The sequence below is a fragment of the Pseudophryne corroboree genome, unplaced genomic scaffold (assembly GCF_028390025.1).
Source record: "Pseudophryne corroboree isolate aPseCor3 unplaced genomic scaffold, aPseCor3.hap2 scaffold_1647, whole genome shotgun sequence".
NCBI lineage: Eukaryota > Metazoa > Chordata > Amphibia > Anura > Myobatrachidae > Pseudophryne > Pseudophryne corroboree.
The window spans coordinates 58,870-82,501 of record NW_026968282.1 but is presented as its reverse complement, the minus strand read 5'-3'; the positions used below and the strand labels follow the sequence as shown (position 1 = coordinate 82,501).

At 42.2% G+C, this 23,632-nt stretch overlaps 8 non-coding genes across 8 annotated transcripts; all 8 read right to left on the bottom strand.

The window, feature by feature from the left end:
• Positions 1-459: 459 nt before the first annotated feature.
• LOC135001432 (U1 spliceosomal RNA) lies at positions 460-623 on the bottom strand. Its single transcript, XR_010202922.1, has one exon. It is a non-coding gene; the product is annotated as a U1 spliceosomal RNA (small nuclear RNA).
• Positions 624-774: 151 nt separating this feature from the next.
• LOC135001429 (U1 spliceosomal RNA) lies at positions 775-938 on the bottom strand. Its single transcript, XR_010202919.1, has one exon. It is a non-coding gene; the product is annotated as a U1 spliceosomal RNA (small nuclear RNA).
• A 674-nt stretch (positions 939-1,612) lies between these two features.
• Positions 1,613-1,775, bottom strand: LOC135001437 (U1 spliceosomal RNA). Its single transcript, XR_010202926.1, has one exon. It is a non-coding gene; the product is annotated as a U1 spliceosomal RNA (small nuclear RNA).
• A 152-nt stretch (positions 1,776-1,927) lies between these two features.
• On the bottom strand, positions 1,928-2,091 carry LOC135001442 (U1 spliceosomal RNA). Its single transcript, XR_010202930.1, has one exon. It is a non-coding gene; the product is annotated as a U1 spliceosomal RNA (small nuclear RNA).
• A 9,820-nt stretch (positions 2,092-11,911) lies between these two features.
• On the bottom strand, positions 11,912-12,075 carry LOC135001431 (U1 spliceosomal RNA). Its single transcript, XR_010202921.1, has one exon. It is a non-coding gene; the product is annotated as a U1 spliceosomal RNA (small nuclear RNA).
• A 151-nt stretch (positions 12,076-12,226) lies between these two features.
• On the bottom strand, positions 12,227-12,390 carry LOC135001427 (U1 spliceosomal RNA). Its single transcript, XR_010202918.1, has one exon. It is a non-coding gene; the product is annotated as a U1 spliceosomal RNA (small nuclear RNA).
• A 674-nt stretch (positions 12,391-13,064) lies between these two features.
• LOC135001436 (U1 spliceosomal RNA) lies at positions 13,065-13,227 on the bottom strand. The gene has a single exon (XR_010202925.1). It is a non-coding gene; the product is annotated as a U1 spliceosomal RNA (small nuclear RNA).
• A 152-nt stretch (positions 13,228-13,379) lies between these two features.
• On the bottom strand, positions 13,380-13,543 carry LOC135001438 (U1 spliceosomal RNA). The gene has a single exon (XR_010202927.1). It is a non-coding gene; the product is annotated as a U1 spliceosomal RNA (small nuclear RNA).
• Positions 13,544-23,632: the final 10,089 nt, after the last annotated feature.

The window sequence follows — 23,632 nt, the reverse complement described above, 5'->3', positions numbered from 1 at the left end:
TAAATTAAACTTGCTTCATTGGAAAGGCAGCAAGTGATGTCATCCAAGCAGTGGGTCAAATTTGGCTTCATCCCTCGTCTGCTTATGAAAAGAGAAAAGGGATATGCAGGGCATGGCGGCCTTTTGCGACGCTTGGATGACCCCTAGTTCGCATTAAACACCCCCACCCTCCTTCGGTGTGGGGCTTATGTTGGCCATGCCCCAGCCCCTAAAGCATTCAAGCTGATTTCTTGCAGCAGCTGGGTACTGTAACAGCTCCAGAGCTGCTCTGTAAGGCAAGTAAAAGGGTGTGGGCCCTGCAGCACTACCTGTAGTTTGCATTGTGCATTGGAAGGCACAAAGTAAGCAGACGGGAGGAGAAGTCAGGATAGTGCACAAGGTTATAGAAGGGATGGGCTCAAGAAAAGAGAAGTGGAAACAGACAGCATACTAGGCTGGAGAGAGACCTGAGACAAAGAGATCTGAATTATACGAGAGCCGTCCAGGGGAAACACAAATTATGCAGTCAAGTTTCCCACATTTGGGGAAATCGCAAGGGGCAGCACACCCAGAGTGCAATGGGTGAGCCTTGCCCTGGGAGAAGCACCTTCATGATCATAGTATCTCACCTGGCAGGTTAGTAGGAGTTGGGCTAGAGCTGGGGAGGGTCGCTGCTCGGGCACTACCTTTCAAGTGAAGGAGATCCAACTGAGGCAGCACAAGGGAACTCTCAAAAGAAGAACAAGGCTAGAGGAAGATCTGAGACAAAGAAATCTGACTTCTACCAGAGCTGACCAGAGGAAAGCACAAACACAGTCCACCACTACCACAAATAATGCAGTCGAGTTTCCCACATTTGGGGAAATCACAGGGGTCAGCATACCCAGAATGCAATGAATGAACCTCACCCTGGGAGAACAATCTTCATGACAATAGTATCTCCTATGCAAAATAAGTATGATTTGGGATAGGGCTGGGGAGGGCCGTTGCTCAGGCACATCTCTGTCAAGTAAAGGAGATTCAACTGAGGCAGCACAAGGGAACTCTCATCTGGGGACAACAACTGCAGGGAGAACACATATTTTCAGATGAACATGGGGTGGCAGAAGGCTGCCTAATACTGAAGCACCCCCAAACAACAAACCAAACGCAACAACTAGTGCAAGCATTCCTGGGGGATGGCCTGCAGCAGATGGATTTGAATATGGTGATGTCATCCAAGCAGTGGGTCAAAGTTGGCTTCAACCCTCGTCTGCATATGAAAAGAGAAAAGGAGCGTGCAGGGCATGGAGGCCTTTTGTGGTGCTTGGATGACCCCTAGTTCGCATTAAGCACCCCCACCCTCCTTCGGTGTGGGGCTCATGTTGGCCATTCCCCAGCCCCTGAAGCATTCAAGCTGATTTCTTGCAGCAGCTGGGCACTGTAACAGCTCCAGAGCTGCTCTGTAAAGCAAGTAAAAGGGTGTGGGCCCTGCAGCACTACCCGTAGTTTGCATTGTGCATTGGGAGGCACAAAGTAAGCAGACGGGAGGAGAAGTCAGGATAGTGCACAAGGGTATAGAAGGGAGGGGCTCAAGAAAAAAGAAGTGGAACCAGACAGCAAACTAGGCTGGAGAGAGACCTGAGACAAAGAGATCTGAATTACATGAGAGCCGACCAGGGAAAACTCAAATTATGCAGTCAAGTTTCCCACATTTGGGGAAATCGCAGGGGCAGCACACCCAGAGTGCAATGGGTGAGCCTTGCCCTGGGAGAAGCAACTTCATGATCATAGTATCTCACCTGGCAGGTAAGTAGGAGTTGGGCTAGAGCTGGGGAGGGTCGCTGCTCGGGCACCCCCCTGTCAAGTGAAGGAGATCCAACTGAGGCAGCACAAGGGAACTCTCGAAAGAAGACAAAGGCTAGAGGAAGATCTGAGACAAAGAAATCTGACTTTTACCAGAGCTGACCAGAGGAAAGCACAAACACAGTCCCCCACTACCACAAATAATGCAGTCGAGTTTCCCACATTTGGGGAAATCACAGGGGTCAGCATACCCAGAATGCAATGAATGAACCTAACCCTGGGAGAACAATCTTCATGACCATGGTATCTCCTATGCAAAATAAGTATGATTTGGGATAGGGCTGGGGAGGGCCGTTGCTCAGGCACATCTCTGTCAAGTAAGTTGCATTTGATTTGTTGTTTGGGGGTGCTTCAGTATTAGGCAGCCTTCTGCCCTACCATGTTCATCTGAAAATATGTGTTCTCCCTGCAGTTGTTGTCCCCAGATGAGAGTTCCCTTGTGCTGCCTCAGTTGAATCTCCTTTTGGAGAAGACCTCAATAAGATTGTAGCTGATCTGGCTACTGCTAAAACAGCTTGCCTACCTAGTATGACTCCTACCACGCAGAAGGCTAAAAGTACTTTTCTTGGCCCTTTCATCCTCCAGGTAAAGCGTACCCAAGGTCAGGCATACCCAAAGCAAGCTCATGTTTCCAGACCTGCCAAGCCCAGACTGAAGCAATCCTGGGCTGCCCATCAGCCTGCTTCCAAAACGGACAAGCCTGCCGCATGACGGTGCAGGCCTCCCTCTGGGGGATCCCAGGGTGGGGGGCCCGACTTCTAGGTTTGGCAAAGAAAGGTATAATTCTAAGCTAGAGAATTCTGTTTGGAGCTCACCTTGTACTTTGTGAAGAAATAATCAGCATTGTGGCTGAGCAGATACATGTAGTGTGTGGCTGCAAACTGCATGGATCTGCTGCGTTGTAATGCTGATTCTTTTTTTTTGCAAAGTACCAATAGCTTCATATAATGTTCACAATTTTTATGCAGGATCAAATAGCTCAATAGGTAGGGTGTTTGATTAGAATTCAACAGGTTATAGGTTTGAATCCTGGGTATGGTAGTTTGAGATGTGTTATTTAATAAAGTATGTTGTTCTGACTGCCGGCATCCTATCACCTGGGATATCATACTAAATAAATGGAGTTGATAAAAAATTTTTTTTTTTTTTTAACTAGGGACAATTTCCAGATACTTCTCTTTATAACTGAGATTGCCCCCTGGAACTTCACATCAGTTGACAACTATGCATGAGTGGGCAGTGCTTGCCCTGGATCTGTCCACCCATTTATGTGCCGCCATAAAATAAAGCATGACTAACAGTTATCCTGGGCGTACACTACACAATTATCTGTCAGGCTATCTATCCAGTCTGGATGGATGGAATGAAAATCTGGTAATGTATAGGAGCAAATGTCAATTAACCATTTGCTCCCAAACACTAGAAAAGTGGTCAAAAATGGTCATTACACAAATTGGTTAAACCCAAAATTTAACCAATTTGTTTAGGGGACCATTTTTGTCCATTTTTTAGTGTTTGAGAGTAAATCGTTGATGGTCATTTGCTCACATAGATAACCGGATTTCTATTCCAACCAGCCAGTGTTGGAGAGATGGTCTGCCAGATTACATAATGCATACCAGAGCCATAACTAGACTTTTTGGTGCCCTGTGACAGAGAATTATATGCCCTCCCCCCCATTTTTGCAATATGGACAAAAGGCGCATGCCTTGTGGGGAAGGGGCATAACAAGATTGGTCTCAGAGAAAGCACATGAGATATGAAGATATATCTAGTATACTTGACACTCAATGGTTTGTGGTATTGCAGGGGTGCCCTCCTTAAATGCATATACAGTCACACATGGCATGTTTGTGTAAATGGCATATCAGCAGTCAGCACTAACTGGTGACATGCCATTTGTACAAGTAAGCCATGTGTGACTAATATATAAACATACTTTATTAAATAACACCTCAAACTATCATACCCAGGATTCAAACCTATAACCTGTTAAATTCTAATCAAACACCCTACCCATTGAGCTACTTGATCCTGCATCTATTCTAAACTCCAAAAACAGATTCAGTTGCATTTTCCAGCGTGTTTTGTTTGCGCCTTTGCAAATGTCTTACATCGACAAACTTATTTAGTACTATTTTGCAAATAGGGTTACATTGTCGCAACATTGTGTTCCCTAATTGCTTGATTTTTTAAATGCAAAAATTGATAAAGACACCTGATAATTGCTCTGTGGAGTCTTCTTTTGTGTCTACTTCTTATCTACATTTAATTCCCTACCTATAATCAAGGCATTTTTAAATGCTGGGTGCTGCCAGGACGTGAGGCCTACCTAGTCTTTAGATCTGAATTTGAATGTACTTGTGAACTAACTTAATTTCCTACTTCTAAACTCATTCCTAAATTCACTACTTACATTAATCCTGTAGTTGGGCATTTTGAGCCTTCAATTGTGGGCATTGTTTTGTGTCCAGACCAGCAGCTGGTGGTGTGCATTTGCTGGAAAGGCATCGAAGACCTCCGATATGCTGCATCTCCTGATGTGTGTCTGCCTCAAGTGGCTGTCAGCAAATGCATGCTAGACACCCCATTCCAAGCTGATTGTGACATCACGGAACATGCATCATAGAACAGGCATGCTAGAACATGGGTCTTCAACCTGCGACCCTCCAGCTGCTGTGGAACTACATATCCCAGCATGCCCTGCCTCAGTTTTAGCATACCTTAATAGCAAAACTGTGGCAGGGCATGCTGGGATGTGTAGTTTCACAGCAGCTGGAGGGCCACAGGATGAAGACCCATGTGCTAGAACCAAACCGCAGGTACATTGAATGCTAGCAAGCTGAATGTTTAAATCCTTTTTGTTCCGCAGCATTCCAATGCGGAAGATTCCATGGAACCAGAGATTATTCCATTGAGAAGGACATGCTGCCTGGATGACTGCACTGTGCAAATTAAATCACGGAGCCAGTTGGCTTGTGGGTGGCTCTGGTGACTGGGTGGTTGGGTGGGCGGTGTGTCGGAGGTGGAGCACATGCAAATGAATGTGTATCATCCAGCTAGTGAGAGAGAAAACTCATGCAGGAGTGTGCCTGCTTGTCAGTGAGTTATGCACCTTGCCAGACGTCAAATCTACATGGAGCAACTGGAGGGGACAAGAGCAGGTTTGGAAAATATACACAGAAGAGCATATATGCTGGCGCATTCTCCATGATTGTGTCAGCTTATGTTTTGGTGCACTGCACTTTCCTCCACTAAGTTTTAGCCATTTTGTTTAAACGCAAGTGTAGTTGCTTCTCGCTCTTTTGGCTGTGATATTGTATTGTGGTTGAAGAGTCTGCTGGAGGGATTGTTTTCTTCATTGGCGAGAGACTGAAGATATTCCAGGATGGAAGGCTTGGGAACACTATCCGTTTTTCAGTTGTGGAAGAGTTGAAAGACCGGATTGGACTACATTCTATAGTAAAGGGTATCTTTGTATTTATTAATCCTCCCTTTATATGTGTCTGTCTTTCAATAAAGCTTTGGGCTTGTGATTCCGTCACCCTCTTACACTCCACACCCATAGCCTTATTAACTATTGTATTGTTTAAATGTATAGTGCAGTTCATGATTTATAGTGTAGGCTGACCTGTACTGTAGTTCTTGAACTGTACTATACCGACAGCATTTGTATTGTGTTTTGGCTGTGCTGCAACACAGTACTTATGTGTGTAATGTTTATGTATGTTTTTTTGCTTCTTTATGTCAATAAAGACTGCTTTTTCAATCCAATATCTGAAAACAATCAATGTTTATCTTTGATGGCAATAGAAGTGGTATGATATTTGCTGCTTTTGAAAGGCAATATCTGATATGTCCCCTATCTGGGAACCATATATTAAATGGCTTTTCAGAAAAGGGAGATGGGAGAAGAGCTTTCAGTACTTGTAGGACCGATGCACATTTCCTATTCTAGCCTCCAAAAACAGATTCAGTTGCATTTTCCAGCGTGTTTTGGATGCGCCTTTGCAAATGTCTTACATCGACAAACTTATTTAGTACTATTTTGCAAATAGGGTTACATTGTTGCAACATTGTGTTCCCTAATTGCTTGATTTTTTAAATGCAACAATTGATAAAAACACCTGATAACTGCTCTGCAGAGTCTTATTTTGTGTCTACTTCTTATCTACATTTAATTCCGTACCTCTAATCAAGGCATTTTTAAATGCTGGCGGCTGCCAGGACGTGAGGCCTACCTAGACTTTAGATCTGAATTTGAATGTACTTGTGAACTAACTTAATTTCCTACTTCTAAATTCATTCCTAAATTCACTACTTACATGAATCCTGTAGTTGGGCATTTTGGGACTTCGATTGTGGGCATTGTTTTGTGTCCAGACCAGCAGCAGGTGGTGTGCATTTGCTGGAAAGGCATCAAAGACCTCCGATATGCTGCATCTCCTGATGTGTGTCTCCCTCAAGTGGCTGTCAGCAAATGCCTGCTAGACACCCCATTCCAAGCTGATTGTGACATCACGGAACATGCATCATAGAACAGGCATGCTAAAACATGGGTCTTCAACCTGCGACCCTCCAGCTGCTGTGGAACTACACATCCAAGCATGCCCTGCCTCAGTTTTAGCATACCTTATAGCAAAACTGTGGCAGGGCGTGCTGGGATGTGTAGTTTCACAGCAGCTGGAGGGCCACAGGATGAAGACCCATGTGCTAGAGCCAAGCCGCAGGTACATTGAATGCTAGCAAGCTGAATATTTAAATCCTTTTTGTTCCGCAGCATTCCAATGCGGAAGATTCCATGGAACCAGAGATCCTTCCATTGAGAAGGACATGCTGCCTGGATGACTACACTGTGCAAATTAAATCACGGAGCCAGTTGGTTTGTGGGTGGCTCTGGTGACTGGGTGGTTGGGTGGGTGGTGTGTCGGAGGTGGAGCACATGCAAATGATTGTGTATCATCCAGCTAGTGAGAGTGAAAACTCATGCAGGAGTGTGCCTGCTTGTCAGTGGGTTATGCACCTTGCCAGACGTTAAATCTACATAGAGCAGCTGGAGGGGACAAGAGCATGTTTGCAAAATATAGATAGAAGAGCATATATGCTGGCGCATTCTCCATGATTGTGTCAGCTTATGTTTTGGTGCACTGCACTTTCCTCCACTAAGTTTTAGCCATTTTTGTTAAGCTCAAGTGTAGTTGCTTCTCGGCCTTTTGGCTGTGATCTTGTATTGCGGTTGAAGGGTCTGCTGGAGGGAGGGATTGCTTTCTTCATTGGCGAAAGACCAAAGATATTCCAGGATGGAAGGCTTGGGAACACTATCTGTTTTTCAGTTGTGGAAGAGCACAGAGGTCGGATTGGACTACATTCTATAGTAAAGGATGTCTTTCTATTTATTAAACCTCCCCTTATATGTGTCAGTCTTTCAATAAAGCTTCGGGCTTGTGATTCCCTCACCCTCTTACACTCCACACCCATAGCCTTATTAACTGTTGTATTATTGTACAGTTTAAATGTATAGTGCAGTTCATGATTTATAGTGTAGGCTGGCCTGTGCTGTAGTTCTTGAACTGTACTATACCATCAGCATTTCTATTGTGTTTTGGCTGTGCCGCAACGCGGTACTTATGTGTGTAATGTTTATGTATGTTTTTTTGCTTCTTTATGTGCATCGGTCCTACAAGTAATGAAAGCTCTTCTCCCATCTCCCTTTTCTGAAAAGCCATTTAATATATGGTTCCCAGATAGGGGACATATCAGATATTGGATTTCAAAAGCATCAAATATCATACCACTTTTATTGCCATCAAAGATAAACATTGATTGTTTTCAGATATTGGCTTGAAAAAGCAGTCTTTATTGACATAAAAAAAAAACATACATAAACATTGCACACATAAATACAGTGTTGCAGCACAGCCAAAACACAATACAAATGCTGACGGTATAGTACAGTTCAAGAACTACAGCACAGGCCAGTCTACACTATAAATCATGAACTGCACTATACATTTAAAGTATACAATAATACAACAGTTAATAAGGCTATGGGTGTGGAGTGTAAGAGGGTGAGGGATTCACAAAACCGAAGCTTTATTGTAACACAGACACATATAAGGGGAGGGTCAATAAATAGAAAGATATCCTTTACTATAGAATGTAGTCCAATCCGACCTCTGTGCTCTTCCACAACTGAAAAACAGATAGTGTTCCCAAGCCTTCCATCCTGGAATATCTTTGGTCTTTCGCCAATGAAGAAAACAATCCCTCCCTCCAGCAGACCCTTCAACCACGATACAAGATCACAGCCAAAAGGCCGAGAAGCAACTACACTTGAGCTTAACAAAAATGGCTAAAACTTAGTGGAGGAAAGTGCAGTGCACCAAAACATAAGCTGACACAATCATGGAGAATGCGCCAGCATATATGCTCTTCTATCTATATTTTGCAAACCTGCTCTTGTCCCCTCCAGCTGCTCTATGTAGATTTAACGTCTGGCAAGGTGCATAACCCACTGACAAGCAGGAACACTCCTGCGTGAGTTTTCTCTCTCACTAGCTGGATGATACACAATCATTTGCATGCGCTCCACTTCCGACACACCACCCACCCAACCACCCAGTCACCAGAGCCACCCACAAGCCAACTGGCTCCGTGATTTAATTTGCACAGTGTAGTCATCCAGGCAGCATGTCCTTCTCAATGGAAGGATCTCTGGTTCCATGGAATCTTCCGCATTGGAATGCTGCGGAACAAAAAGGATTTAAATATTCAGCTTGCTAGCATTCAATGTACCTGCGGCTTGGCTCTAGCACATGGGTCTTCATCCTGTGGCCCTCCAGCTGCTGTGAAACTACGCATCCCAGCATGCCCTGCCACAGTTTTGCTATTAAGGTATGCTAAAACTGAGGCAGGGCATGCTGGGATGTGTAGTTCCACAGCAGCTGGAGGGTCGCAGGTTGAAGACCCATGTTTTAGCATGCCTGTTCTATGATGCATGTTCCATGATGTCACAATCAGCTTGGAATGGGGTGTCTAGCAGGCATTTGCTGACAGCCACTTGAGGGAGACACACATCAGGAGATGCAGCATATCGGAGGTCTTCGATGCCTTTCCAGCAAATGCACACCACCTGCTGCTGGTCTGGACACAAAACAATGCCCACAATCGAAGTCCCAAAATGCCCAACTACAGGATTCATGTAAGTAGTGAATTTAGGAATGAATTTAGAAGTAGGAAATTAAGTTAGTTCACAAGTACATTCAAATTCAGATCTAAAGACTAAACACAAAACACAAAATAAGACTCCACAGAGCAATTATCAGGTGTCTTTATCAATTGTTGCATTTAAAAAATCAAGCAATTAGGGAACACAATGTTGCGACAATGTAACCCTATTTGCAAAATAGTACTAAATAAGTTTGTCGATGTAAGACATTTGCAAAGGCGCAAACAAAACACGCTGGAAAATGCAACTGAATCTGTTTTTGGAGGTTAGAAAAGATGCAGGATCAAGTAGCTCCATGGGTAGGGTGTTTGATTAGAATTCAACAGGTTATAGGTTTGAATCCTGGGTATGATAGTTTGAGGTGTTATTTAATAAAGCATGTTTATATATTAGTCACACATGGCTTACTTGTACAAATGGCATGTCACCAGTTAGTGCTGACTGCTGATATGCCATTTGCACTAAAACAAATTAAAATGGTAAAAGTTATTGTACTTTAAGTAAAAATAAAAGCTAAAATATCAATCCCAGTTTTGGATTACTTTAATGAACAAAAAAAAAATGCATATAGCAAAGGATAGTTTCAATCTGCCTACCTCTGGGTTATGGACCCAGCATGCTTCCATTACAGTACTCTGCTGCACATGTAAGTGCAAGAGATCCTGAAGCACTCACTCATCATGGGAAAGTACCAATGTGTTTCTTCATTGGTTGATGGAAGAAACATCTTACAAAAACTCTCCACATTATTGACTTTTTAAAATGTTTCTAGGAATCGTTCTAGATGAATGCTTATTAGCCTTTGTCAGTATGGACTTTTACAAAGTGTTGCTGTGGCGCAATCAGTTACTGTGTAAGGCTATTAACCAAAAGGTTGGTGGTTCAATCCCACCCAGGGACGTAATTGACCTTGTTATCAGATTTTGGTGATCTTTATGTAGACAAGTGAAAATTTCAAACCCCCTCTTATGGTGTAGGGTACCTGGCCTTCTCTGATGTAATCAGAGTTAGATTTGATTCAGTGATTTTATAAAAACAGCTAGGAAGCACAATAAGGCAGTGGGTTGCAGAGAAAAAGAAATATGCTGGCAAAAAAATCCAATTGAGTGATTAAACAGCTTTTCATTTTCTGGCTTTATTTTTATGCTAACAAATTTGTTCTCTGAAAAGTGTCCACAAAGCCAAGTTTCTGATTAACACATTTGTAGGGATGGTTTTTAACCTATTACTAAATTAAACTTGCTTCATTGGAAAGGCAGCAAGATGCATCCTCATTTCAATATCTACTGAAATAATACAGGTTGACACCAGGAAACATTAACGCCACTGCATCCTTTGTGCTTTCTCATGTGGAAGTCTGTTTAATGTGAAAACAAGGTGATATCTAATTAGCACACAGGTAAGGAATTAAGAAAATCTTTATTTAAGGGTGAAGATGTTTCTCACAAAATCGTTGCCCCAATGCATCATTGAAATTCAAGCTGGAAAGATGATTTTAATATATCACTTGTACATTTTGTATTGCTCTTCTGGTGACAATGTAGTTTGTTTTTGTCAATTACCATTTTAATAATCGGGTAAAGAAAATTAAGTGGATTTTTGAAAGAAAACAATACTGTCAATATACTATTAAAACAAATGAAAATGGTAAAAGTTATTGTACTTTAAGTAAAAATAAAAGAGCAAAAATATCAATCCCAGTTTTGGATTACTTTAATTAACAAAAAAAAAACGCATATAGCAGAGGATAGTTTCAATCTGCCTACCTCTGGGCTATGGACCCAGCATGCTTCCATTGCAGTACTCTGCTGCACATGTAAGTGCAAGAGATCCTGAAGCACTCACTCATCATGGGAAAGTACCAATGCGTTTCTTCATTGGTTGATGGAAGAAACATCTTACAAAAACTCTCCAGATTATTGACTTTTTAAAGTTTTCTAGGAAACGTTCTAGATGAATGCTTATTAACCTTTGTCAGTATGTACTTTTGCAAAGTGTCTCGGTGGTGCAATCGGTTAGTGTGTTTGGTTATTAACCAAAGGGTTGGTGGTTCAATCCCACCCAGGGATGTTATTGACCTTGTCATCAGATTTTGGTGATCTTTAAGTAGACAAGTCAAAATTTCAAACCCCCTCTTATGGTGTAGGGTACCTGGCCTTCTCTGATGTAATCAGAGTTAGATTTGATTAAGTGATTTTATAAAAGAACAGCTAGGAAGCACAACTTAGCAGTGGGTTGCAGAGAAAAAGAAATACGCTTGCAGAAAAATCCAATTGAGTGATTAAACAGCTCTTCATTTTCTGGCTTTATTTTTATGCTAACTAATTTGTTCTCTGAAAAGTGTCCACAAAGCCAAGTATCTGATTAACACCTTTGTAGGGATGGTTTTTCACCTATTACTAAATTAAACTTGCTTCATTGGAAAGGCAGCAAGTGATGTCATCCAAGCAGTGGGTCAAAGTTGGCTTCAACCCTCGTCTGCTTATGAAAAGAGAAAAGGGATATGCAGGGCATGGCGGCCTTTTGCGACGCTTGGATGACCCCTAGTTCGCATTAAACACCCCCACCCTCCTTCGGTGTGGGGCTCATGTTGGCCATGCCCCAGCCCCTGAAGCATTCAAGCTGATTTCTTGCAGCAGCTGGGTACTGTAACAGCTCCAGAGCTGCTCTGTAAGGCAAGTAAAAGGGTGTGGGCCCTGCAGCACTACCTGTAGTTTGCATTGTGCATTGGAAGGCACAAAGTAAGCAGACGGGAGGAGAAGTCAGGATAGTGCACAAGGTTATAGAAGGGAGGGGCTCAAGAAAAGAGAAGTGGAAACAGACAGCATACTAGGCTGGAGAGAGACCTGAGACAAAGAGATCTGAATTATACGAGAGCCGTCCAGGGGAAACACAAATTATGCAGTCAAGTTTCCCACATTTGGGGAAATCGCAAGGGGCAGCACACCCAGAGTGCAATGGGTGAGCCTTGCCCTGGGAGAAGCACCTTCATGATCATAGTATCTCACCTGGCAGGTTAGTAGGACAACGGCTAGAGCTGGGGAGGGTCGCTGCTCGGGCACTACCTTTCAAGTGAAGGAGATCCAACTGAGGCAGCACAAGGGAACTCTCAAAAGAAGAACAAGGCTAGAGGAAGATCTGAGACAAAGAAATCTGACTTTTACCAGAGCTGACCAGAGGAAAGCACAAACACAGTCCACCACTACCACAAATAATGCAGTCGAGTTTCCCACATTTGGGGAAATCACAGGGGTCAGCATACCCAGAATGCAATGAATGAACCTCACCCTGGGAGAACAATCTTCATGACAATAGTATCTCCTATGCAAAATAAGTATGATTTGGGATAGGGCTGGGGAGGGCCGTTGCTCAGGCACATCTCTGTCAAGTAAAGGAGATTCAACTGAGGCAGCACAAGGGAACTCTCATCTGGGGACAACAACTGCAGGGAGAACACATATTTTCAGATGAACATGGGGTGGCAGAAGGCTGCCTAATACTGAAGCACCCCCAAACAACAAACCAAATGCAACAACTAGTGCAAGCATTCCTGGGGGATGGCCTGCAGCAGATGGATTTGAATATGGTGATGTCATCCAAGCAGTGGGTCAAAGTTGGCTTCAACCCTCGTCTGCATATGAAAAGAGAAAAGGAGCGTGCAGGGCATGGAGGCCTTTTGTGGTGCTTGGATGACCCCTAGTTCGCATTAAGCACCCCCACCCTCCTTCGGTGTGGGGCTCATGTTGGCCATTCCCCAGCCCCTGAAGCATTCAAGCTGATTTCTTGCAGCAGCTGGGCACTGTAACAGCTCCAGAGCTGCTCTGTAAAGCAAGTAAAAGGGTGTGGGCCCTGCAGCACTACCCGTAGTTTGCATTGTGCATTGGGAGGCACAAAGTAAGCAGACGGGAGGAGAAGTCAGGATAGTGCACAAGGGTATAGAAGGGAGGGGCTCAAGAAAAAAGAAGTGGAACCAGACAGCAAACTAGGCTGGAGAGAGACCTGAGACAAAGAGATCTGAATTACATGAGAGCCGACCAGGGAAAACTCAAATTATGCAGTCAAGTTTCCCACATTTGGGGAAATCGCAGGGGCAGCACACCCAGAGTGCAATGGGTGAGCCTTGCCCTGGGAGAAGCAACTTCATGATCATAGTATCTCACCTGGCAGGTAAGTAGGAGTTGGGCTAGAGCTGGGGAGGGTCGCTGCTCGGGCACCCCCCTGTCAAGTGAAGGAGATCCAACTGAGGCAGCACAAGGGAACTCTCGAAAGAAGACAAAGGCTAGAGGAAGATCTGAGACAAAGAAATCTGACTTTTACCAGAGCTGACCAGAGGAAAGCACAAACACAGTCCCCCACTACCACAAATAATGCAGTCGAGTTTCCCACATTTGGGGAAATCACAGGGGTCAGCATACCCAGAATGCAATGAATGAACCTAACCCTGGGAGAACAATCTTCATGACCATGGTATCTCCTATGCAAAATAAGTATGATTTGGGATAGGGCTGGGGAGGGCCGTTGCTCAGGCACATCTCTGTCAAGTAAGTTGCATTTGATTTGTTGTTTGGGGGTGCTTCAGTATTAGGCAGCCTTCTGCCCTACCATGTTCATCTGAAAATATGTGTTCTCCCTGCAGTTGTTGTCCCCAGATGAGAGTTCCCTTGTGCTGCCTCAGTTGAATCTCCTTTTGGAGAAGACCTCAATAAGATTGTAGCTGATCTGGCTACTGCTAAAACAGCTTGCCTACCTAGTATGACTCCTACCACGCAGAAGGCTAAAAGTACTTTTCTTGGCCCTTTCATCCTCCAGGTAAAGCGTACCCAAGGTCAGGCATACCCAAAGCAAGCTCATGTTTCCAGACCTGCCAAGCCCAGACTGAAGCAATCCTGGGCTGCCCATCAGCCTGCTTCCAAAACGGACAAGCCTGCCGCATGACGGTGCAGGCCTCCCTCTGGGGGATCCCAGGGTGGGGGGCCCGACTTCTAGGTTTGGCAAAGAAAGGTATAATTCTAAGCTAGAGAATTCTGTTTGGAGCTCACCTTGTACTTTGTGAAGAAATAATCAGCATTGTGGCTGAGCAGATACATGTAGTGTGTGGCTGCAAACTGCATGGATCTGCTGCGTTGTAATGCTGATTCTTTTTTTTTGCAAAGTACCAATAGCTTCATATAATGTTCACAATTTTTATGCAGGATCAAATAGCTCAATAGGTAGGGTGTTTGATTAGAATTCAACAGGTTATAGGTTTGAATCCTGGGTATGGTAGTTTGAGATGTGTTATTTAATAAAGTATGTTGTTCTGACTGCCGGCATCCTATCACCTGGGATATCATACTAAATAAATGGAGTTGATCAAATTTTTTTTTTTTTTTTAACTAGGGACAATTTCCAGATACTTCCCTTTATAACTGAGATTGCCCCCTGGAACTTCACATCAGTTGACAACTATGCATGAGTGGGCAGTGCTTGCCCTGGATCTGTCCACCCATTTATGTGCCGCCATAAAATAAAGCATGACTAACAGTTATCCTGGGCGTACACTACACAATTATCTGTCAGGCTATCTATCCAGTCTGGATGGTTGGAATGAAAATCTGGTAATGTATAGGAGCAAATGTCAATTAACCATTTGCTCCCAAACACTAGAAAAGTGGTCAAAAATGGTCATTACACAAATTGGTTAAACCCAAAATTTAACCAATTTGTTTAGGGGACCATTTTTGTCCATTTTTTAGTGTTTGAGAGTAAATCGTTGATGGTCATTTGCTCACATAGATAACCGGATTTCTATTCCAACCAGCCAGTGTTGGAGAGATGGTCTGCCAGATTACATAATGCATACCAGAGCCATAACTAGACTTTTTGGTGCCCTGTGACAGAGAATTATATGCCCTCCCCCCCATTTTTGCAATATGGACAAAAGGCGCATGCCTTGTGGGGAAGGGGCATAACAAGATTGGTCTCAGAGAAAGCACATGAGATATGAAGATATATCTAGTATACTTGACACTCAATGGTTTGTGGTATTGCAGGGGTGCCCTCCTTAAATGCATATACAGTCACACATGGCATGTTTGTGTAAATGGCATATCAGCAGTCAGCACTAACTGGTGACATGCCATTTGTACAAGTAAGCCATGTGTGACTAATATATAAACATACTTTATTAAATAACACCTCAAACTATCATACCCAGGATTCAAACCTAAAACCTGTTAAATTCTAATCAAACACCCTACCCATTGAGCTACTTGATCCTGCATCTATTCTAACCTCCAAAAACAGATTCAGTTGCATTTTCCAGCGTGTTTTGTTTGCGCCTTTGCAAATGTCTTACATCGACAAACTTATTTAGTACTATTTTGCAAATAGGGTTACATTGTCGCAACATTGTGTTCCCTAATTGCTTGATTTTTTAAATGCAAAAATTGATAAAGACACCTGATAATTGCTCTGTGGAGTCTTCTTTTGTGTCTACTTCTTATCTACATTTAATTCCCTACCTATAATCAAGGCATTTTTAAATGCTGGGTGCTGCCAGGACGTGAGGCCTACCTAGTCTTTAGATCTGAATTTGAATGTACTTGTGAACTAACTTAATTTCCTACTTCTAAATTCATTCCTAAATTCACTACTTACATTAATCCTGTAGTTGGGCATTTTGAGCCTTCAATTGTGGGCATTGTTTTGTGTCCAGACCAGCAGCTGGTGGTGTGCATTTGCTGGAAAGGCATCGAAGACCTCCGATATGCTGCATCTCCTGATGTGTGTCTGCCTCAAGTGGCTGTCAGCAAATGCATGCTAGACACCCCATTCCAAGCTGATTGTGACATCACGGAACATGCATCATAGAACAGGCATGCTAGAACATGGGTCTTCAACCTGCGACCCTCCAGCTGCTGTGGAACTACATATCCCAGCATGCCCTGCCTCAGTTTTAGCATACCTTAAAAGCAAAACTGTGGCAGGGCATGCTGGGATGTGTAGTTTCACAGCAGCTGGAGGGCCACAGGATGAAGACCCATGTGCTAGAACCAAACCGCAGGTACATTGAATGCTAGCAAGCTGAATGTTTAAATCCTTTTTGTTCCGCAGCATTCCAATGCGGAAGATTCCATGGAACCAGAGATTATTCCATTGAGAAGGACATGCTGCCTGGATGACTGCACTGTGCAAATTAAATCACGGAGCCAGTTGGCTTGTGGGTGGCTCTGGTGACTGGGTGGTTGGGTGGGCGGTGTGTCGGAGGTGGAGCACATGCAAATGAATGTGTATCATCCAGCTAGTGAGAGAGAAAACTCATGTAGGAGTGTGCCTGCTTGTCAGTGAGTTATGCACCTTGCCAGACGTCAAATCTACATGGAGCAACTGGAGGGGACAAGAGCAGGTTTGGAAAATATAGACAGAAGAGCATATATGCTGGCGCATTCTCCATGATTGTGTCAGCTTATGTTTTGGTGCACTGCACTTTCCTCCACTAAGTTTTAGCCATTTTGTTTAAACGCAAGTGTAGTTGCTTCTCGCTCTTTTGGCTGTGATATTGTATTGTGGTTGAAGAGTCTGCTGGAGGGATTGTTTTCTTCATTGGCGAGAGACTGAAGATATTCCAGGATGGAAGGCTTGGGAACACTATCCGTTTTTCAGTTGTGGAAGAGTTGAAAGACCGGATTGGACTACATTCTATAGTAAAGGGTATCTTTGTATTTATTAATCCTCCCTTTATATGTGTCTGTCTTTCAATAAAGCTTTGGGCTTGTGATTCCGTCACCCTCTTACACTCCACACCCATAGCCTTATTAACTATTGTATTGTTTAAATGTATAGTGCAGTTCATGATTTATAGTGTAGGCTGACCTGTGCTGTAGTTCTTGAACTGTACTATACCGACAGCATTTGTATTGTGTTTTGGCTGTGCTGCAACACAGTACTTATGTGTGTAATGTTTATGTATGTTTTTTTGCTTCTTTATGTCAATAAAGACTGCTTTTTTAATCCAATATCTGAAAACAATCAATGTTTATCTTTGATGGCAATAGAAGTGGTATGATATTTGCTGCTTTTGAAAGGCAATATCTGATATGTCCCCTATCTGGGAACCATATATTAAATGGCTTTTCAGAAAAGGGAGATGGGAGAAGAGCTTTCAGTACTTGTAGGACCGATGCACATTTCCTATTCTAGCCTCCAAAAACAGATTCAGTTGCATTTTCCAGCGTGTTTTGGATGCGCCTTTGCAAATGTCTTACATCGACAAACTTATTTAGTACTATTTTGCAAATAGGGTTACATTGTTGCAACATTGTGTTCCCTAATTGCTTGATTTTTTAAATGCAACAATTGATAAAAACACCTGATAACTGCTCTGCGGAGTCTTATTTTGTGTCTACTTCTTATCTACATTTAATTCCGTACCTCTAATCAAGGCATTTTTAAATGCTGGCGGCTGCCAGGACGTGAGGCCTACCTAGACTTTAGATCTGAATTTGAATGTACTTGTGAACTAACTTAATTTCCTACTTCTAAATTCATTCCTAAATTCACTACTTACATGAATCCTGTAGTTGGGCATTTTGGGACTTCGATTGTGGGCATTGTTTTGTGTCCAGACCAGCAGCAGGTGGTGTGCATTTGCTGGAAAGGCATCGAAGACCTCCGATATGCTGCATCTCCTGATGTGTGTCTCCCTCAAGTGGCTGTCAGCAAATGCCTGCTAGACACCCCATTCCAAGCTGATTGTGACATCACGGAACATGCATCATAGAACAGGCATGCTAAAACATGGGTCTTCAACCTGCGACCCTCCAGCTGCTGTGGAACTACACATCCCAGCATGCCCTGCCTCAGTTTTAGCATACCTTATAGCAAAACTGTGGCAGGGCATGCTGGGATGTGTAGTTTCACAGCAGCTGGAGGGCCACAGGATGAAGACCCATGTGCTAGAGCCAAGCCGCAGGTACATTGAATGCTAGCAAGCTGAATATTTAAATCCTTTTTGTTCCGCAGCATTCCAATGCGGAAGATTCCATGGAACCAGAGATCCTTCCATTGAGAAGGACATGCTGCCTGGATGACTACACTGTGCAAATTAAATCACGGAGCCAGTTGGTTTGTGGGTGGCTCTGGTGACTGGGTGGTTGGGTGGGTGGTGTGTCGGAGGTGGAGCACATGCAAATGATTGTGTATCATCCAGCTAGTGAGAGTGAAAACTCATGCAGGAGTGTGCCTGCTTGTCAGTGGGTTATGCACCTTGCCAGACGTTAAATCTACATAGAGCAGCTGGAGGGGACAAGAGCAGGTTTGCAAAATATAGATAGAAGAGCATATATGCTGGCGCATTCTCCATGATTGTGTCAGCTTATGTTTTGGTGCACTGCACTTTCCTCCACTAAGTTTTAGCCATTTTTGTTAAGCTCAAGTGTAGTTGCTTCTCGGCCTTTTGGCTGTGATCTTGTATTGTGGTTGAAGGGTCTGCTGGAGGGAGGGATTGCTTTCTTCATTGGCGAAAGACCAAAGATATTCCAGGATGGAAGGCTTGGGAACACTATCCGTTTTTCAATTGTGGAAGAGTTGAAAGACCGGATTGGACTACATTCTATAGTAAAGGATGTCTTTCTATTTATTAATCCTCCCCTTATATGTGTCAGTCTTTCAATAAAGCTTCGGGCTTGTGATTCCGTCACCCTCTTACACTCCACACCCATAGCCTTATTAACTGTTGTATTATTGTACAGTTTAAATGTATAGTGCAGTTCATGATTTATAGTGTAGGCTGGCCTGTGCTGTAGTTCTTGAACTGTACTATACCGTCAGCATTTCTATTGTGTTTTGGCATTGCCGCAACGCGGTACTTATGTGTGTAATGTTTATGTATGTTTTTTTGCTTCTTTATGTGCATCGGTCCTACAAGTACTGAAAGCTCTTCTCCCATCTCCCTTTTCTGAAAAGCCATTTAATATATGGTTCCCAGATAGGGGACATATCAGATATTGCCTTTCAAAAGCATCAAATATCATACCACTTTTATTGCCATCAAAGATAAACATTGATTGTTTTCAGATATTGGCTTGAAAAAGCAGTTTTTATTGACATTAAAAAAACATACATAAACATTACACACATAAGTACAGTGTTGCAGCACAGCCAAAACACAATACAAATGCTGACGGTATAGTACAGTTCCAGAACTACAGCACAGGCCAGCCTACACTATAAATCATGAACTGCACTATACATTTAAACTATACAATAATACAACAGTTAATAAGGCTATGGGTGTGGAGTGTAAGAGGGTGAGGGATTCACAAAACCGAAGCTTTATTGTAACACAGACACATATAAGGGGAGGGTCAATAAATAGAAAGATATCCTTTACTATAGAATGTAGTCCAATCCGACCTCTGTGCTCTTCCACAACTGAAAAACAGATAGTGTTCCCAAGCCTTCCATCCTGGAATATCTTTGGTCTTTCGCCAATGAAGAAAACAATCCCTCCCTCCAGCAGACCCTTCAACCACGATACAAGATCACAGCCAAAAGGCCGAGAAGCAACTACACTTGAGCTTAACAAAAATGGCTAAAACTTAGTGGAGGAAAGTGCAGTGCACCAAAACATAAGCTGACACAATCATGGAGAATGCGCCAGCATATATGCTCTTCTATCTATATTTTGCAAACCTGCTCTTGTCCCCTCCAGCTGCTCTATGTAGATTTAACGTCTGGCAAGGTGCATAACCCACTGACAAGCAGGCACACTCCTGCATGAGTTTTCTCTCTCACTAGCTGGATGATACACAATCATTTGCATGCGCTCCACTTCCGACACACCACCCACCCAACCACCCAGTCACCAGAGCCACCCACAAGCCAACTGGCTCCGTGATTTAATTTGCACAGTGTAGTCATCCAGGCAGCATGTCCTTCTCAATGGAAGGATCTCTGGTTCCATGGAATCTTCCGCATTGGAATGCTGCGGAACAAAAAGGATTTAAATATTCAGCTTGCTAGCATTCAATGTACCTGCGGCTTGGCTCTAGCACATGGGTCTTCATCCTGTGGCCCTCCAGCTGCTGTGAAACTACACATCCCAGCATGCCCTGCCACAGTTTTGCTATTAAGGTATGCTAAAACTGAGGCAGGGCATGCTGGGATGTGTAGTTCCACAGCAGCTGGAGGGTCGCAGGTTGAAGACCCATGTTTTAGCATGCCTGTTCTATGATGCATGTTCCATGATGTCACAATCAGCTTGGAATGGGGTGTCTAGCAGGCATTTGCTGACAGCCACTTGAGGGAGACACACATCAGGAGATGCAGCATATCGGAGGTCTTCGATGCCTTTCCAGCAAATGCACACCACCTGCTGCTGGTCTGGACACAAAACAATGCCCACAATCGAAGTCCCAAAATGCCCAACTACAGGATTCATGTAAGTAGTGAATTTAGGAATGAATTTAGAAGTAGGAAATTAAGTTAGTTCACAAGTACATTCAAATTCAGATCTAAAGACTAAACACAAAACACAAAATAAGACTCCACAGAGCAATTATCAGGTGTCTTTATCAATTGTTGCATTTAAAAAATCAAGCAATTAGGGAACACAATGTTGCGACAATGTAACCCTATTTGCAAAATAGTACTAAATAAGTTTGTCGATGTAAGACATTTGCAAAGGCGCAAACAAAACACGCTGGAAAATGCAACTGAATCTGTTTTTGGAGGTTAGAAAAGATGCAGGATCAAGTAGCTCCATGGTTAGGGTGTTTGATTAGAATTCAACAGGTTATAGGTTTGAATCCAGGGTATGATAGTTTGAGGTGTTATTTAATAAAGTATGTTTATATATTAGTCACACATGGCTTACTTGTACAAATGGCATGTCACCAGTTAGTGCTGACTGCTGATATGCCTTTTGCACTAAAACAAATTAAAATGGTAAAAGTTATTGTACTTTAAGTAAAAATAAAAGCTAAAATATCAATCCCAGTTTTGGATTACTTTAATGAACAAAAAAAAAATGCATATAGCAAAGGATAGTTTCAATCTGCCTACCTCTGGGTTATGGGCCCAGCATGCTTCCATTGCAGTACTCTGCTGCACATGTAAGTGCAAGAGATCCTGAAGCACTCACTCATCATGCGAAAGTACCAATGTGTTTCTTCATTGGTAGCTGGAAGAAACATCTTACAAAAACTCTCCAGATTATTGACTTTTTAAAGTTTTTCTAGGAAACGTTCTAGATGAATGCTTATTAATCTTTGTCAGTATGTACTTTTTGCAAAGTGTCTCTGTGGCGCAATCGGTTAGTGTGTTCAGCTATTAATCAAAAGGTTGGTGGTTCAATCCCACCCAGGGACGTAATTGACCTTGTAATCAGATTTTGGTGATATTTAAGTAGACAAGTCAAAATTGCAAACCCCCTCTTATGGTGTAGGGTACCTGGCCTTCTCTGATGTAATCAGAGTTAGATTTGATTAAGTGATTTTATAAAAAAAACAGATAGGAAGCACAATTTAGCAGTGGGTTGCAGAGAAAAAGAAAAATGCTGGCAGAAAAATCCAATTGAGTGATTAAACAGCTCTTCATTTTCTGGGTTTATTTTTATGATAACAAATTTGTTCTCTGAAAAGTGTCCACAAAGCCAAGTATCTGATTAACATCTTTGTAGGGATGTTTTTTCACCTATTACTAAATTAAACTTGCTTCATTGGAAAGGCAGCAAGATGCATCCTCATTTCAATATCTACGGAAATAATACAGGTTGACACCAGGAAACATTAACGCCACTGCATCTTTGTTGTTTTCTCATGTGGAAGTCTGTTTAATGTGAAAACAAGGTGATATCTAATTAGCACACAGGTAAGGAATTAAGAAAATCTTTATTTAAGGGTGAAGATGTTTCTCACAAAATCGTTGCCCCAATGCATCATTGAAATTCAAGCTGGAAAGATGATTTTAATATATCACTTGTACATTTTGTATTGCTCTTCTGGTGACAATGTAGTTTGTTTTTGTCAATTACCATTTTAATAATCGGGTAAAGAAAATTAATTGGATTTTTGAAAGAAAACAATACTGTCAATATACTATTAAAACAAATTAAAATGGTAAAAGTTATTGTACTTTAAGTAAAAATAAAAGAGCAAAAATATCAATCCCAGTTTTGGATTAATTTAATTAACAAAAAAAAATGCATATAGCAGAGGATAGTTTCAATCTGCCTACCTCTGGGTTATGGACCCAGCATGCTTCCATTACAGTACTCTGCTGCACATGTAAGTGCAAGAGATCCTGAAGCACTCACTCATCATGGGAAAGTACCAATGTGTTTCTTCATTGGTTGATGGAAGAAACATCTTACAAAAACTCTCCACATTATTGACTTTTTAAAATGTTTCTAGGAATCGTTCTAGATGAATGCTTATTAGCCTTTGTCAGTACGTACTTTTGCAAAGTGTCGCTGTGGCGCAATCAGTTAGTGTGTAAGGCTATTAACCAAAAGGTTGGTGGTTCAATCCCACCCAGGGACTTAATTGACCTTGTTATCAGATTTTGGTGATCTTTAAGTAGACAAGTCAAAATTTCAAACCCCCTGTTATGGTGTAGGGTACCTGGCCTTCTCTGATGTAATCAGAGTTAGATTTGATTCAGTGATTTTATAAAAACAGCTAGGAAGCACAATTTAGCAGTGGGTTGCAGAGAAAAAGAAATATGCTGGCAGAAAAATCCAATTGAGTGATTAAACAGCTCTTCATTTTCTGGCTTTATTTTTATGCTAACTAATTTGTTCTCTGAAAAGTGTCCACAAAGCAAAGTATCTGATTAACATATTTGTAGGGATGGTTTTTCACCTATTACTAAATTAAACTTGCTTCATTGGAAAGGCAGCAAGATGCATCCTCATTTCAATATCTACTGAAATAATACAGGTTGACACCAGGAAACATTAACGCCACTGCATCCTTGCTGCTTTCTCATGTGGAAGTCTGTTTAATGTGAAAACAAGGTGATATCTAATTAGCACACAGGTAAGGAATTAAGAAAATCTTTATTTAAGGGTGAAGATGTTTCTCACAAAATCGTTGCCCCAATGCATCATTGAAATTCAAGCTGGAAAGATGATTTTAATATATCACTTGTACATTTTGTATTGCTCTTCTGGTGACAATGTAGTTTGTTTTTGTCAATTACCATTTTAATAATAGGGTAAAGAAAATTAAGTGGATTTTTGAAAGAAAACAATACTGTCAATATACTATTAAAACAAATTAAAATGGTAAAAGTTATTGTACTTTAAGTAAAAATAAAAGCTAAAATATCAATCCCAGTTTTGGATTACTTTAATGAACAAAAAAAAAATGCATATAGCAAAGGATAGTTTCAATCTGCCTACCTCTGGGTTATGGGCCCAGCATGCTTCCATTGCAGTACTCTGCTGCACATGTAAGTGCAAGAGATCCTGAAGCACTCACTCATCATGCGAAAGTACCAATGTGTTTCTTCATTGGTTGCTGGAAGAAACATCTTACAAAAACTCTCCAGATTATTGACTTTTTAAAGTTTTTCTAGGAAACGTTCTAGATGAAT